Raw genomic sequence first — 15,623 nt, forward strand, 5'->3', positions numbered from 1 at the left:
GCAACACTCCTGCTCTGAGGGAAAAAAGTATTTTATGAAATGGGAGGAGTCAAAATCAGCATCAGTAAATAGGAAAACTCCCAATTATTTTTCTTTAGGCACTATCTCAAGATAGACTTACGTGGGTAGGGCTTTCTAAAGTATTTTCACACCATTATTTTCTGAAACTATGGCTTTCAAACATTTTTGATTGTGTATCCTATCAGTAAAATCATTTTGGGCACACACCACAAATATACGTATATTTTTAATAAATTACATTTATACAATAGTATGCTTATTGTTTACTGTATTTATTCTCTCAGATCATGTTCCTTAGGGTTCAGGCATTCCAGTAAATACATATGAGGGAGATGAAGCAAGCGTCACAATCCTTACTTTACAGATTAGTCATTTAAGACCCAGAAGGGAAGAGATTTGTCCAAGTCAGAGAGCCAAAAACTGTACGGCTGGGATTAAAACCCACTTCCAGTCACTGAGCGATCCATCCTCACCACCATCCTACCTCCCAGGAGTGTGGTCTGAGCCACACTTAGCAAGGGCTCTTATTTCTTCCTTCCATGTTCCAAACCCCATCTTTTGCCAACCATTACAATTTGGGGATGGATCCAGTCACACGACTTCCTTGTGATTTCCACATTTTTTCTTGCTTTACCTACTTTATCATTCTCTCATAACATAGGGTGAGCCACACCATCAGGGTTCTGGAGTCAGGAAGCATCTGCTTTACAGGCCTCATCTCTTTCTCCCCGATCCATTAAGCAAGGATGATGCGGAGACTCTCCCCAGGTCTCATCATGCCCAGGGATTAATATGTTCTGCAATATATTTGTGGAAAGAAGATGCTCTCTCCAGCAGAAAGACCATGTGATGTGATTTACTTTGAGTGGCCGCTCTTGGTGTGCAACACATGGCAATTGCACTGCCCGGCTTGAGAACGAGGTTGGAGGAAGGTTGCTTTTCTCAGCACTTCCTCTGCGCTCTGAGAGGGGTTTTGTAGAAACACCAATTCCCCGAAGTAGACTAAAGAAACTGAAGTACCTGGAAACAATGAAAAAAAGCCACAACCCAGGCAGCCAAGAAATAGGCAACTCGGACTCCAGGAAGTGAAGTGGGATCAGGTGGAGATAGGCTTGGGGGGCGGGGGGTAATGGGAAGATCTTGCAGTTAAATCCAGTATTCTCTCTCCAGGAGGCACCAAGGCACATGCTGGAGTTATTGTTTAACTAAGGCGGGGCAATACCTGGGGTGCCCGTATAAGGAAGAGCCTAAGGAGAGAAAGCAAGCAGATGCCAGCGCTGCCAGCACGCCAGCCTGCCGCTTCTCCAAAGAGACTGCCACCCTCCTCCACCAGGCTCCATCCCACGAAGCTGCTGCTGCCGAGCCTGTGGGACCTGCCCAGTCCTAACTCGGGGAACGCGCCATTCCATGTACCTGACTAGGAAACAGGTAGGGTGTGAGTGGTGACCTCCCAGGACTTGGGGCCAAGATAGTGCCCCAAACTTTAGCCAGCATAGGAATTTCCCCAGAGTGTCATCATTGTGTAGATTCTGAGTCTCCACTCCCAGAGATATGTATTCAGTAGCTCTGAAAACTGGGTATTTCTGATATGAGTTGTCTGAGGGTAGACTTTAAGAAAGGCGAGGGTAAAGTTTGTTCCATGGGAGGTTAACTCTCCAGAACCGTCTGGCCCCTTTGGCAGCACTGGGAAATCCAGTTCCTATTCCTTGAGGCTAGGCACCTCATCTGAGTCCAGAAGTAGTCAAAAAAGCTACTTCTTTGTCTGTGGCCACAAAGGGCTAAGAGTTACAGAGACAGGCAACACCAAGAGAACCTGAGACAGTACATAAGATTTGTCTGATACAAATCAAATTATCGTTATTAATATTTGCTGGACACTATGCAAGGCACTAATGTTCCCTGATCTTAAGGAGTCACCTCTTTCTCCCAAAAGACAACCATGATGAGGTCCTCAGGGAGACGGCTCCAGCCCCTCTCTCCTCAATGTTTATAAAAGGTCAGACTGAGTGCATCCTTCCTCTCTCAAACCTTTTACGGCAGAGTATGCCATTGACAGATGGTAAGAAAGCCCGAAGCCATGCAAAAGACTAGAGCAGAATCGAGAGAAGAAGGCTGATTTTCTACCACCCTTGGGACTCTGTCTCTTGAACAAGTGTTTCCTAAAGCACGGTGCATAGAACACTAGTGCTGGGAGGGGTGGGAGCTCCTTGATGTAAAATGTCTATGATCAAACACTTGGGTAAATGTTTCCTCCTCCCTACCCTCCTTAGAGAGTCATGATTCAGATTTGCATATAAAGGGTCCGAGAAGGCCAAGACAAAGAAACTAATGCAACTAACTGTGCCAGCACTTCTCATACTGAATACTCGTTGGGGCCAGTGCTCTGGACTCTGGCGAGCCTGGGTTCCATCTCTCTTTCTGTCTTGGTCCCTGAATTCTCAGGGGACTCTTTTCTACCATGCACTACTTTTTGCTTTGTATAACCTTTTTAAATAAAAAATTCTGCAATATAGGGTGCCGGCCTGGTGGTGCAGCAGTTAAGTGTGCATGTTCCGCTTCTTGGCGGCCCGGGGTACCCCAGTCCGGATCCCAGGCGCAGACGTGGCACCGCTTACCAAAAGCCATGCTGTGGTAGGTGTCCCACGTATAAAGTAGAGGTAGATGGGCATGCATGTTAGCTCAGGGCCAGTCTTCCTCAGCAAAAAGAGGAGGATTAGCAGTAGTTAGCTCAGGGCTAATCTTCCTCCAAAAAAAAAAAGAAGGACATAAGCAGAAAAACTGATGAAATTTCAATAAAGTTTACAGTTTAAGTTAATAGTATTAAAAAAAAAATTCTATAATATAATGTGAAGCCAGGCGTGCTTCCCCATCTGCAAAGCCGGTTCTTTCAATAGACAACCAGGAAAGCTCAGCCAAATGTTTCCTCATCTTAATAATTAAGATATTTGAACAAGGTGATCCCTAAGAGGTCTTCCAGCCCTTTGTAATCTATGATGCTCATGTTGAAAGTCAGCTGACGGTCTTCTCTTCCAGCTCCTGCATAACCTCAGAGATGATCTGGTTAGCTAATAAACACATATAAATTTTTAAGAGATGGCATAGGGTTGTGGAAGTGAAGGCTTGCCCCATGGCCGCTGCCTCTGGTAGAATTGTACGAAAGTTGAGACATATCGTGTCCTAATGTAAAGCCCCAGCAATGGGCTACCTCTGAGTCCCTGGTCTGGAAGACAGCCAGGGCTCCCGGGTTAACACTCTTATTCTGCCAAATCAGCCACAAGGGACCTTTAAAACTGAGAGTGGCCAGAACCTCTGATTTCTCTCTGAAAGGATGGTCCCTCAGGCAGTACTCTGCCTCTGATCACCTGCAGGGTCAGCCCAGCCAGGCCCATCTCTCAGGCCTGTGGATCAGGCATGACCAGGACCTCCCATGCAGCTCAGAGACCTGAGCCAGACCCCACCGCAGCCTGTGCACCAGAGACCCTGAGGTGCTTGTGTCCATCAGAACTGACCACACTCCTTCCTTCAGGAGATGCAGCCAGTGACCACCATCTGGATCCAACTGGTTTTCAAGCAGCTGAGGTAGGAGAGGTCCTTTCCCTGGTTCTCTTAGCCCAACATTCTGTCCTCTCCCCAGTCTAATCCTTAACCAGAAGTGGCTGCCAACCAGCTGAGCGACAGCATTTAGCTCCCTCTCCAAAATCTCCAGCTTCCTTTCAGGAACTAAAGAAACTGTCAGATGACGTTGCCTGGGGGAGAAGTTCAGGGCAGAGGCATTCAAGATGGGCTGGTGCCTACTTCTCTGGCCTGCGGGCCACCTCAGGCACATTCCATCAACTCAGAGGCTGTCCTGATCCAGCGCCCGTGTCTTCCTCTGACACTGTTCGCGAACCCTGTCTTCTCCCTTCAACCGGGTCACTGTCTCAAGAGAGGCACAGGACTCCCCCATGGCCCCTGCCGGCCTCACCTGTCCTGGCATGTGGCCCAGGCAGCAGGTGGGAGCTAGAGGTCTCCACCACATCTCAGGCTAAGGCTCTGCAGGCACGGTCGTTCTCCCCACTGGCCTGTCCCTCCCACCGCTTGCCTCATGCCCCCTCACAAGCAGGTTCTAGGCCATTTCTGTTCCTCTCTCGACTGTCTCTCCTTCTTACCCCAGCCTCCACCTTCAAATGCTCTGGTCTTCTTGGATTTTTTAGAAGTGGGGATGGGAAACAATGAAGGAAGGATAGCGGGAGCCCTCAGAGACTTAAAGCCCCCCTCGGCTGCTTTTCTCTGCATCACCCACCCACTCAAACACACATTTACACACACACACACACACACACACACACACTTGTGTTCTAAGTTCGTTCTCTTTCATGATGCTTTTTGACATTTAATATAGAAAGCTCTTGTTTTCAAAAGACTTTTCCCCTCTGCTGGCCCACCCTACAAGCGGGACCCCATCCCCCTGGATTAAGATTACTTTCAGAAAAGTCTCAGAGCGAGTAGCTTGGCCTGGGCTTTCTGTACCACTGTCATGGGGACCCGAGCTAGTGGGAGAAGGAGTCTTCTTGAGCCAGAGTGCTTGGCTGGTGGTGCTACTGGACCTCTCTCCCCACCCCTGTCACCTCCACACCAGGGTGGGGAGGTTCCAAGTCCAGGGCTCTGCCCACTCACCTCTGTGGCTGCCACAGGCCTGAGATGCCTGGAAATAGCTGTGCGCAGACTGGGACACCCAAGGTAACAGGGCTAGAGGTCCAAATGCTGCCTTCCCTCTCCTTTTCTCTCCACTGTGTGTGGCCAGAGGCAGAGCCCTGGATCTCACCATATGATCTGGCTTAGAAGGAGGGACCTCATCAGGGAGTGGCAGCCACTGCACGTCTGTGTTCCAGGTGGACCGTGAGTGCTCACATCTGAGGGAGAGGAAAGCACGGTGACATTTGGACACTAGTTCTGCATTGTGGGATGCTGGAACGGTGTGAGGATGCTTTCTTTAGTGGATTTTTCCCTCCCCTCCATCTTGGGCCTCTCATTCCTCCCACTGACTTCCTCCAGATCTCCATCTCCACTAACCAGCTGTCTCTGTCTCTCTGCTTCACTCTGTCTGAGTCTCTCTGTCACTCTGTCATTGTCTCATTCACTTTCTCTTTGTCTCACTTCATTGAAAGCCTAAGATAGGCCAAGTGGAAATCCTTTAACAATGAATCAATTATCTAAATGTGGTATCCACTTCCAAAGAACACAAGGCTCTAAACCCAATACAAAATACGCTCAGGGTTTGGCTGAGCCCCTCTGGTTCAGGCCTCTGGGCAGTGAGCAGTCTGGAGCCTGGGCCTGCTGAGGAGCGTGGGTCTGAAATGGGAGCTCTTAGACCCAGATTGTAATTTGGCACTTGACAGCCCAACTTCCTAAATCCTCCTAATTTGCCTAAGAGGGGCCTTGAGCTAGCTAAGTAGGAAGTACATTCTCTCTTCAAGGATGAAAAAAGAAATCCATGCCCAGAAATCCGAGATCATATCAAATATTACACAGCATTTCCGGGACATGTACAGTTACAGAATCCAGAAAGAATGTCCCACCTTGTCCTCAGAATACACTGACAGTCGACTCAGGAACTTTCTAGCCCTCTTTCATAATTGAATGATATATATCAAAGAATTTTTGGAATGGGAAGGAGGATCCTTTCATGCAAAGACATGTTTCTTTTTTCTGTTTGCATATGACAAACCTAAACTTAACTGAAACGAATGATATATTCGGTGGGTCCCTGTTTCATTGTCTGCCCAACAGTGTCATTTAGGGTACCTAAGAACCTGCATTCTCAGTTCCAGAAACACAGAATGGTACAGTTGGAAATCACTTGAAAGAGTAAGTCCAACCTTCTTGGGGTTCCAAATGGGGAAACTGAGGCAAGAGGAGTGGACCGGCTTGCCCACAGCTCACAGTCTTAGTGGAGCTGCACAGACTCCTGTCCATCGGGCACTTGTTCTGTCTGTTACCCTGCAGGGCCTCCTGAGAAGGACTGACCCATCAGCTGAGGCCTCTGAGCTCCCTTAGGCTGTGAGTTCCCGAAAAGGCTGGGTCCACATGGCAAGGTGACTGGGGAGAGAGGAGGATGGGGTTGTCCTGTCTATGGGCCACGGAAAGTAGCTTCTGCCTCCTGCCTCTCTCCTGCCAGGCTGTTCATCTCCTTGGCAGTCAGCCTCGATCCTGAACCCAGAGTCACTGGCAGGCAACAGATAGTTCTATTCTCAGCACTTCCCTCTCTGGCACCTGTTCCAGATCTGGGGAGCTTTGTAGCTTTCTAAATCTGAAGCCATGGCGAGAGGCTTCTTTCGTTTCTCCCTCTCCCATGGTCCTTGATGGATATGAGATTTTCTCCGACCCCTCTCAGCCCTAATTAAACAAACAGTAAGGTGCCCCCTTCCAGGGGCAGTGAGATGCTTTCCTTGCAGGTCGGATCTTCAGCCTTGAAGCTGGGCACTGGAGAGGAGTCTACTCCAAGCACTGTCCAATTTCTCCTATTTGATCTTAAGCCTCAGTTTCCCCTTCTGCAAAGTAAGCCCTGCATAGGCTTCCTCCAAGGCCTGCCTTTCTAGGGATCCCAAACCCCACTCATGGTTTTCAGGCCACAAAGACATGGAAACACGCTGGAATGACCCTGAAGTGGGGGAGTAGCTCAGGGAAAGCACTGGCCCAGGGGTTAAGTTTCATTTAAAAATCCAAAATTTGGGGCCCAGCCTGGTGGCGTTGTGGTTAAGTTCACGTACTCCACTTTGGTGGCCCAGGGTTCACCAGTTTGTATCCAGCATATGGACATATGTACTGCTTGTCAAGCCATGCTGTGGTAGGCATCCCACATATAAAGTAGAGAAAGATGGGCATGGATGTTAGCTCAGGGCCAGTCTTCCTCAGCAAAAAGAGGAAGATTGGTGGTGGGTGTTAGCTCAGGGCTAATCTTCCTGGAAAAAAAAAATCTAAAATTTGGGGTTGGCCCCATGGTATAGTGGTTAAGTTCCCTGCACTCTGCTTTGGTGACCTAGATTCACAGGTTCAGATCCCAGGCTCACACCTACTCCACTCATCAGCCATGCTGTGGTGGCAACCCACATACAAAATACAGGAAGATTGGCACAGATGTTAGCTCAGTGATAATCTTCCTCAGCAAAAAAAATAAAAATAGAAATCCAAAATTTATCTTCATTCTCACCCTTCCACCACCTCATACAAGCCCTCCTTGAGAAATAGTCACTGACTGTTTCTATGAGTCAGGGGAGACAGTTCTCCTGACTCACAGTAGATTTGTATGTGCACAAAATACCGTTTTTCTTTCTTTCTCCCTCCCTCCCTATCCCTTCTCTCTTTTTTTCTCTCTCCCTCCTTTCTCCTCTCTGTGCTTGCCTGCATCTCTCCCTCGCTCTCCTTCCCTCTCTCTCTCTCTCCTTCCCCTGCTCTTGCTCTGTCTCTCTCTCCTTCCTCCCCCCTCTCTCTCTATTCTCTCATTCTCTGTCTCCATCCCACCCTGTCTCTCCCTTGCGCTGTCTCTCCTTTCTCTCTCCCCACCCTTCTCCTTCTCTTTTCCCTCCTCTCTTCAAAGCCCTGAGGTGTGCTGATGTGGCATATAGCTGAAAGCAGGTTTGCATGGGGCTTTTTTCCACCCGAGAGCAGTTAAGTGCCTTATTTTCTCCACTTGGGTGGCTAAATTATTCTTGATGTGTTAAACAGTGTAATTAAACACATACACATGCGAGTGCGAGGGCCCCTTCCCCCACCTTTCCCTGCTCCTTGTCAGCAGAGAGTGCCTCAGCCCCAGCCTTCAAGCTCTGTTAGTTTTAATTTGAGTTGTGGAATTAGTAATGGGTTTTGCTGGAACACTGTTGTGGGAAATGGATCGCTCCTCGTACAGGGTTTGGGCACCATTTCAAATGAGTATTTGTTAAAGGGAAAACCGTCCCTTGTCGTGTTCTGCTACATTACATCAGATTTATTTCCATTGTTCTGAAAAACACCAGCCAGGAGAGAGCTGTGCGCATCATTCCTGGGCAGGGAACAATTGAATGGTGCTTCCTGTTTCTTAGCTGATTGAAAACAAATGCAAACAGAATCATCCTCTGTTGCTAAGCTCATCTTGGAGGCCTGGACACCAGGGCAAGCCCTGCACCCGTCGCTGTGAGGCCCAAGGGGAGAAGCCATCCCTGGTTGGGTTGTATGATATCACCGGCAGAAAGGGATTGGGTGGTTTAGTGAAGAAAAAATACAATGTAGAAGAAAAGCAATCGAGTGGTGAGAACCCCAGCAGGTCAAAGTTGAAAGGATCTGCCCAATTCAAGAATTCTTCTGCATCCCCCTTTTATAATCATCCAACCTCAGCTTGACTATCTCCGTTGAAGAGAACGCCTGCCCTCCTGGGTTTGGTCGTCCATGCCATCAGCGGCTCTTTTCTTTGGTGCTGTCCAAGAAGGCAGCCATTGGATATTTGTGGTAGTCATGTAGATATTTAAATTTAAATGTAAATTAATTAAAATTAAATAAAATTTAAAATTCACTTCCTTAGTCACACTTGGCACATTTCAAGTGCTCAATAGCCACATGTGGCTAGTGGCTACGATATTGGACACAGCTCTGGGGTCTAGAGAGACCTGCTCTTGGAAGTCTGGGAGGTGACTGGCCAATGCCTAGGGTGCCCACCACCTGTTACAGGGCCCTGGCCCCTGGGCTCAAGTTCAGGGCCAGGGCAGTGGCACCTGGGGAGATCCTGACAGGGTGATGTTCACAAGACCTACCACATGATTTTTACTATGCCCTATGCCAAGCCATTCACAAGAATCTTCTCATTTAATACCCACCTAGTGCTATGAGGCTGGTTTTATTATCATCGCCTCCAACCCATTTTATGTGTAAGGAAGGAGGCTCCGAGATATTAAGGGCCTTACTCAAGGCCGTTCAGTCACCAAGCAACGTCTGGATTCACACCAAGCAACCAACTTCCACATGTTCTTGACCACCATTCCATGACGTTTTTTTTATTTTTAAGGGACAAGGCCAAGCCCAGTTTTCCAAATGAGAGCATAACCTTGGGGATCAGAGAGTAGCAAGGGGGAGCCCAGTTGTGGGACCAGTGGTGGTTACATCTCTGCTCTCACGGACAGGGTTTTTCTGGAGGGCTGGGGACCAGGACTGCAGGGCTGGGTCTGACGGTCGCTGTAAGTTCTTCAGTCTTTCTCCCAGTAAGCATTTCTAGATCTCCAGCTTCCCAGGAAGTGATTCTAGGTTCCTGTGTGTTTAGCTGATGGGATGTTTGTGGCAATGTCACCACCTTTTCCAGGTGGGTGTAACTCCATGCCAGGAAACCCTGCTTGCAAGCAGACAGCTTCCTCCCTGGCCAGGTTCTCTACGTTACTCTCACACCTTCCTTTGGATACCACTGAGAGTGTTGATGTTCCTCCTGAAATGCAGCCCCCAGAACTGAACATAGCGGACTACATGTCCATGTGGGGTCAAGAGCAGCTTTACAGGGGCCTAGAGCTGTCCCTTCGGGAGCAATGCCTTACTTCTGTCACAGCAGTTCAGATTGCGTCAAATCTTTTACCGCATTGCCTCATTTAAAACAGGAATTCGAGTAAGCCATACAAAATATTTTCGAACTGAAATTGAGCCAAGGCAGGTCCCACTCACTATTTACTTGCACAGTTAACTTTTAAATGTGAAGACATATTTGCAGTTTCCTTCGTTAAATTCCATCATCTTGGTTTTGAGGTCTCTTAGAATTTCGATTCTGCCATCTGCTTGGTTGGTTGTTCTTTCTTTCTTTCCATCATTAAAAAGGATGAAAGAGTTGAAAAGTGTCTTCATTTTCATTTCAACATCTTCATCCAGGACCAAGATAAACACGCTAAACGGGACACGACGAGGAACAGAGTTCTGTGACTGTTACAGTGCAATGATTCCAAGATTATACAGAATCATTCATCCACAATCTCTGGTTCAAAGGGAATTCTATTTACAATCCTCCACTGTGTGATGCTGCACTATTCCTCTGTGCTGTGCATACTGTAGGATACAACTTACCTCGTCTAGCAGCCTGGTCTGGTTTCACCATCTTGTAGAAGGCGACTAAAGGGAGATTTTACCAAATACTTTTAAAAATCAAGATAGCGTGTATATTTATATATATATATAGTGCAACACATATGACCATATATATATATATATATATATATATATATATGTATATATATATATACATGGCAGTCTCCTGTTCCTTCAACGTAGGAACTCTATTTTTGGAAAACAAAAAAAAAAAGAGAGAGAGAAAAAGTTAGGTAATTCGTTTTGGTAAGGCTCTATTTGCTTCCAGAAACACGAGCATTATTTCCTAAGTACTCAAAGTGTTTCTTTGCAAGTTTATTTCTGAATTTTGCTATGAATATCATGCATCTTAAAAATATTATTGTGAAGCTATAAAAAATTTTAAAAATCAGTGCTTTGGGGAAATGAATGTGTTAATTGCAAATAAAGTTCCAGTTTTAAAAAGAGAATCTCTCACAAAGTTTCTTACATTAAGTTCCCATAAGAATTAATAACATTTGGCTCAATTTATAAAAAATAAACTTGTAAGCAAATATTCATAACACATTTGTATTTGTATAAAGTAAAGAATATCTGTGTTCTTCAAAAGACACTGTAAAGGAAGAAAAAGATAAGCCACCAACTGGGAGAAGATGTTTGCAACAACAGATTTGACCAACAAAAGATGAATATCCAGCGTAAGTAAAGAATTCCTACAAATCAATAAGACAAAGACGACGCAATAGACAAATGGACATATGAATATTCATTTCACACCAGAGGGAATATAAATGAAGACTAAACATGCTGAAAGATGCTCAGTCTTACCAGTCAGTGATCAGGGCAACATAAATTAAGACTTCAAAGTGTTACCATCTTACTCCCACCAGATGGGCACAAATAAGAAGCCTGCAAATATGAAGCATTAGTGAGGAGATAGAGCAATGGGAGCTCTTTCACATTGCTGATGGGATTACAAATTGGTACACCCTAGGAAAATAATTTGGCATATTTAATGAAGCTGAATATATTCATATTCTAAACCCAGAAATTCCACTAAGTAGTCATACCATTTCACATGTTCGTCAATAGTCTATGAAAGTTCCAGGTCTTCCATCTCCTCACCAGCACTTAGTTTGCTCAGTTTTTTTTTTAATTTTAGCCTTTTTAATGGGTGTGTGGTGGTATCTCATTGTGGTATTAATTTGCATTTCACTGACAACAAGATGGGGAAAATTTTTTCATGTTGGTTATTGCCTTTTGTTTTTTTTTGGTAAAGTAGCCATTCAAATCTTTTGACCATTTTTTAATGCGTTATCTTTCTCTTATTGATTTATAAGAGTTCTTTATATACTTTGGATACAAGTCTTTTGCCTGATATGTATGTTACTAATATTTTCTCCCGGTCTGTGGTTTGCATTTTTGTTTTCTTAATGATGTCGTTCAAGCTTTTAATGTTTAATTTATCCTTTTGTTTTTTCTTGTAAGGCTCCTATTTTTTGTGTTCTATCAAAGACACATTTACTTACCCCAAGTTTACAAATATTTCCTCCAATGTTTTCTTCTGTAAGTGTTATAATTTTAAGTTTTACCTTTAGGTTTGTGATCTTTTTAACTTGATTTTTAAGTATGGTATGAAGTAAGGTTCATGTTTGTTTGTTTGTTTCCATATGGATATCCTGTTGATCCAGCATCATTTTTTGAAAGACGCTTCTATCCCCATTGAATTGCCTTGGAACCTTTGTCAAAAATTGACCATATATGTTTTGATCTATTTCTGGGTTCTCTACTCTTCTCCATTGATCTATTTGTCTATCTTTTTTGCTAATACTATAACTTTACAAGAAGTATTGAAGTCAGGTTAAGTCATCCAACTTTATCTTTTTAAAAAAATTCTTTGGTTATTCTAGATCCTTTGCATTTAGATGTAAATTTTAGAATCAGCTTATCAATTTCTAAAAAAAAAAAAGCATGCTAGAATTTTGGTTGGGATTGTATTGACTCTATATATAAATTTGGGGAGAATTGCCATCTTGGCAATACTGAACTTTCTAATCAATGAACCTGATATATCTGTCTATTTATTTGGGTCTTCTTTAATTTCTTTCATCAGTGTTTTCTAGTTTTTGATGTAGAGATCTTGGATGTCTTTAACAAGATTTTTTTCCCAAGTATTCTTTTTTTTTTTTGGTGCTATAATTTTCCTATTTTTTTTGCTGCTAATATATAATAATACAATTTATTATTTATACTAATCTTGTGATCTTGCTAAACTCAATTATTAGTTCTAGGAGTTCTTTTGTAGATTTCCTAGCATTTTCTATAATTAAAATATCAGATAAGGACCATTTTTCTTATTCTTTATGATCTTTTGGTCTTTTATTTTCTTACTGAACTGGCTAAGACCTCCAGTACAATGTTAAATAAAAGTATTGACAGTGGGCATCCTTGCTTTAATTTTGATCATAAAGGGAAAAAATACACTCTTCCATTGTTAAGTACAATGTTAGCTGTAGATTTTTCATAGATACCTTTCATCAGTTTGGGGAGATTACCTACTTTTTCTGGTTCCCTGAGAATTTTTATCATAAATATATGTTGAATTTTATCAAATAATTTTAACTCAATTATTGGTTTCCTTTTTTTGTTTGTTTTTGATGAAGATTAGCCCTGAGCTAACATCCATTGCCAATCCTCCTCTTTTTGCTGAGGAAGATCAGCCCTGAGCTAACATCTGTGCCCATCTTCCTCTACTTTATATGTGGGACGCCTGTCACAGTATTGCTTGATAAGTCGTGCATAGGTCCATGCCCGGGATCCGAATTGGTAAACCCAAAGCAGCTGAAGTGGAGCACATGAACTGGCCCCTATTGGTTTTATTTTTAGCCTTTTAATATGGTTAACTACACTATTTGATTTTTCAGTTTTAAACCAACCCTACATTCCTGAAATAAACCCAACTTGATCTTGATGTGTTATCCTTTTTCTTTTCTTTTTTATGTTGTTGGAGTTGATTTGTAAAATTTTGTTAAGGATCTCTGCTCATGAGGGATACTGATCTGAAGTTTTATTTTCCAGGGGACGGATTTCTTTATGAGGCTTTGTTGTTAGTGTTATGCTGACCTGATAAAATAAGTTCAGCAGTGTTTCCCTTTTCCTCTATTTTCTAAAGAAGTTTGTGTAAGATTAGAATTAGTTTGTCCTTGAAGGTATAGTAGAATTCACCAGTGAAACTATCTGGGTCTGTGGGTTTCTTTCTGGGAAAGGTTTTTACAGTAAATTCAATTTATTTATTAGATATAGGGTTACTCCGATTTTCTGTTTCTTCTTGTGTCAACTTTGGTAAGGTGTATTTTTCAATAAATTTATCCATTTCATATAACATCGAAGTTTTGGGTCTTGGTTTGCTCGTAGTAGTCTCTTATTAGCCCTCTAATGTCTATAGGATGTGTGATGATGATTCCTTTATCGATGATGGTATTGGTGATTTGCGTTCTCACTCTTTTGTCCTTGACTAGACTCCAAGGTTGTCAATTTTGTTGATCCTTTGAAAGAAGCAGTTTTTGCTTTGTTAATTTCCTTTACTGTTTTCTTCTTTATTAATTTCTGCTCTTGTCTAGATTATTTACTTCCTTCTACATATTTTGGGTTTTCTTATTTCCCTTATGATGTCATCTTTGACTCATGAATTATCTATAAGTTTTAAATTCCAGATATTTGGGGTTTTCCTAAACATCTTATTGTTATTGATTCTAAATATAATTCTGTTGTTGTTAGAGAATACTGTGTGTGATTCAATCCATGGAAATATATTGTTTTATGACTCAGCATTTATCTATTTTGGTGAATGTATCTCATACACTTGAAAAGAATGTACATTCTGCAGTTAGATGGAATGCAGTATATTTGTCAATTATATCAAGGTGATAGTGTTATTCAGATCTATGTTTTCACTGATTTTTTTTTTTTGTCTGGTTGGTCTATAATTACTGAAATACGGGTGCTAAAACCTCCTACTATGATTGTGGAATTGTTTCTTTCTCCGTTTAATTCTGTTAAGTTTTGCTTCGTGCATTTTTAGATTCTGTTATTAGGTGCCTATGCATTTATGATTTTTATTTCTTCCTAATGAATTTTTACCAATCTTAAATACCCCACTTTATCCCTGGTAATACTCTTTATTATGAAGTCTATTTGATCAATCTATTAATATTCATCCCAGCTTTCTTATGTTCATATGCTATATCTCTTTTCATCCATTTATTTTCAGCTTTTTTATACCTTTGTGTTTAAAGAGTGTTTCTTATAGGCAGTATATAGTTGAGTCTTGCTTTTTTATCTACTTTCTCAGTTGCTACCTTCTAACTGGAGTTAAATTAACATTTAATTATTGATATAGCTGAATTTAGGTCTATTTCTTTGTTTGTTTATCCACTATTTCCCCTTTATTGACTTCTTTTGATTATTAATATGTCTTAGTATTCCATTTTGACTTAGCTATTGACTTTTTGGCTATATCTCTTTTTATTATTTTGTTAGTGGTTGTCTAGGGATTATAATACACTTATCTAACATTTCACATTCTATTGCACCACTTCATGTATGATACAGAAAACTTGCTGCCATGTAGCTCCCTTTAACTCCCTACAGTTATCATATGAATACATGTTCATATGTTACAGTTGTCATATGAATTATTCTGTACACATTGAAGCCTCTCCAGACAATGTTATAATTTTTGCTTTAAACACATATATGTATTTTTAAAAATTTAAGAGGAAAAAATAGTCTTATGTATTTTCTCAGATATTTACTATATACCATTCCTGAAAATTCAATTTTGTGTGTCATGATTGCCCTGCAAATTGAAGAACTTCCTTTATCATTTCTTCTGAAGCACGTCTTTGGACGATGAATCCTATTAGTTTCCCTTTATATGAAATGTCTTTATTTCACTTTTATTCCTGAAATATATTTTCACTGGATATGGAATATCTGATAATTTCTACATCTAGGTCATTGCCAAGTTGGCACCTGTTGATTGTTTTCTCTTGAGAATGGGTCACATTCTCCTAGTTCTTTTTATTTTGAGTAGTTTGGGATTATATCCTGGACAAAGCGAATGTTATGTTGTATAGACTTTGTGTTCTGTGAGAATCCTCTGGAAATTTTTTTTTTTTTTAAGCAGGCAATCAACCCGATTAAGTCCAGTCTATGCGTTCTGGCTCACCTCCTCTGGGAAGTGATTCAAGTCTCAGCTCATTTCTTTAAGCCTTTGCTCTGCTGGTTTAGAACTGTCCCCCACATCCAGAGTACAGATGGTGTAGGCTAAGACTTGTGCAAGTTTATGCACAGAATTAGAGGATCCCATTCTCGGGCTCCTCCCCCTAGAACCTCCCCACAAGTCTGTAGGAACTCCTTTGTGGGAAGATGGGAGAGTTTCCATCAGAGCTTCAGTCATCTGCACCAGGCCACTTCACGACTGGGGCCCAACCTCATGGCAGAGATGGGAGACAGAAAAAACAAAAATCTGGAAATTCACCCTCATGCTTGAT

The 15,623-nt window shown here is 42.5% G+C and overlaps 1 protein-coding gene across 1 annotated transcript in view; it reads left to right on the plus strand.

The window, feature by feature from the left end:
* Positions 1-1,277: 1,277 nt before the first annotated feature.
* CAPN13 (calpain 13) overlaps positions 1,278-15,623 on the plus strand; it is an 83,399-nt gene continuing 69,053 nt past the window's right edge. The window contains exon 1 of the mRNA XM_014731228.3: positions 1,278-1,449. The gene's annotated coding sequence lies outside the window, so the exon portion shown is untranslated. The remainder of the gene's footprint in view (positions 1,450-15,623) is intronic.

This window comes from Equus caballus, chromosome 15, assembly GCF_041296265.1.
Source record: "Equus caballus isolate H_3958 breed thoroughbred chromosome 15, TB-T2T, whole genome shotgun sequence".
In the NCBI taxonomy this organism is placed as follows: domain Eukaryota; kingdom Metazoa; phylum Chordata; class Mammalia; order Perissodactyla; family Equidae; genus Equus; species Equus caballus.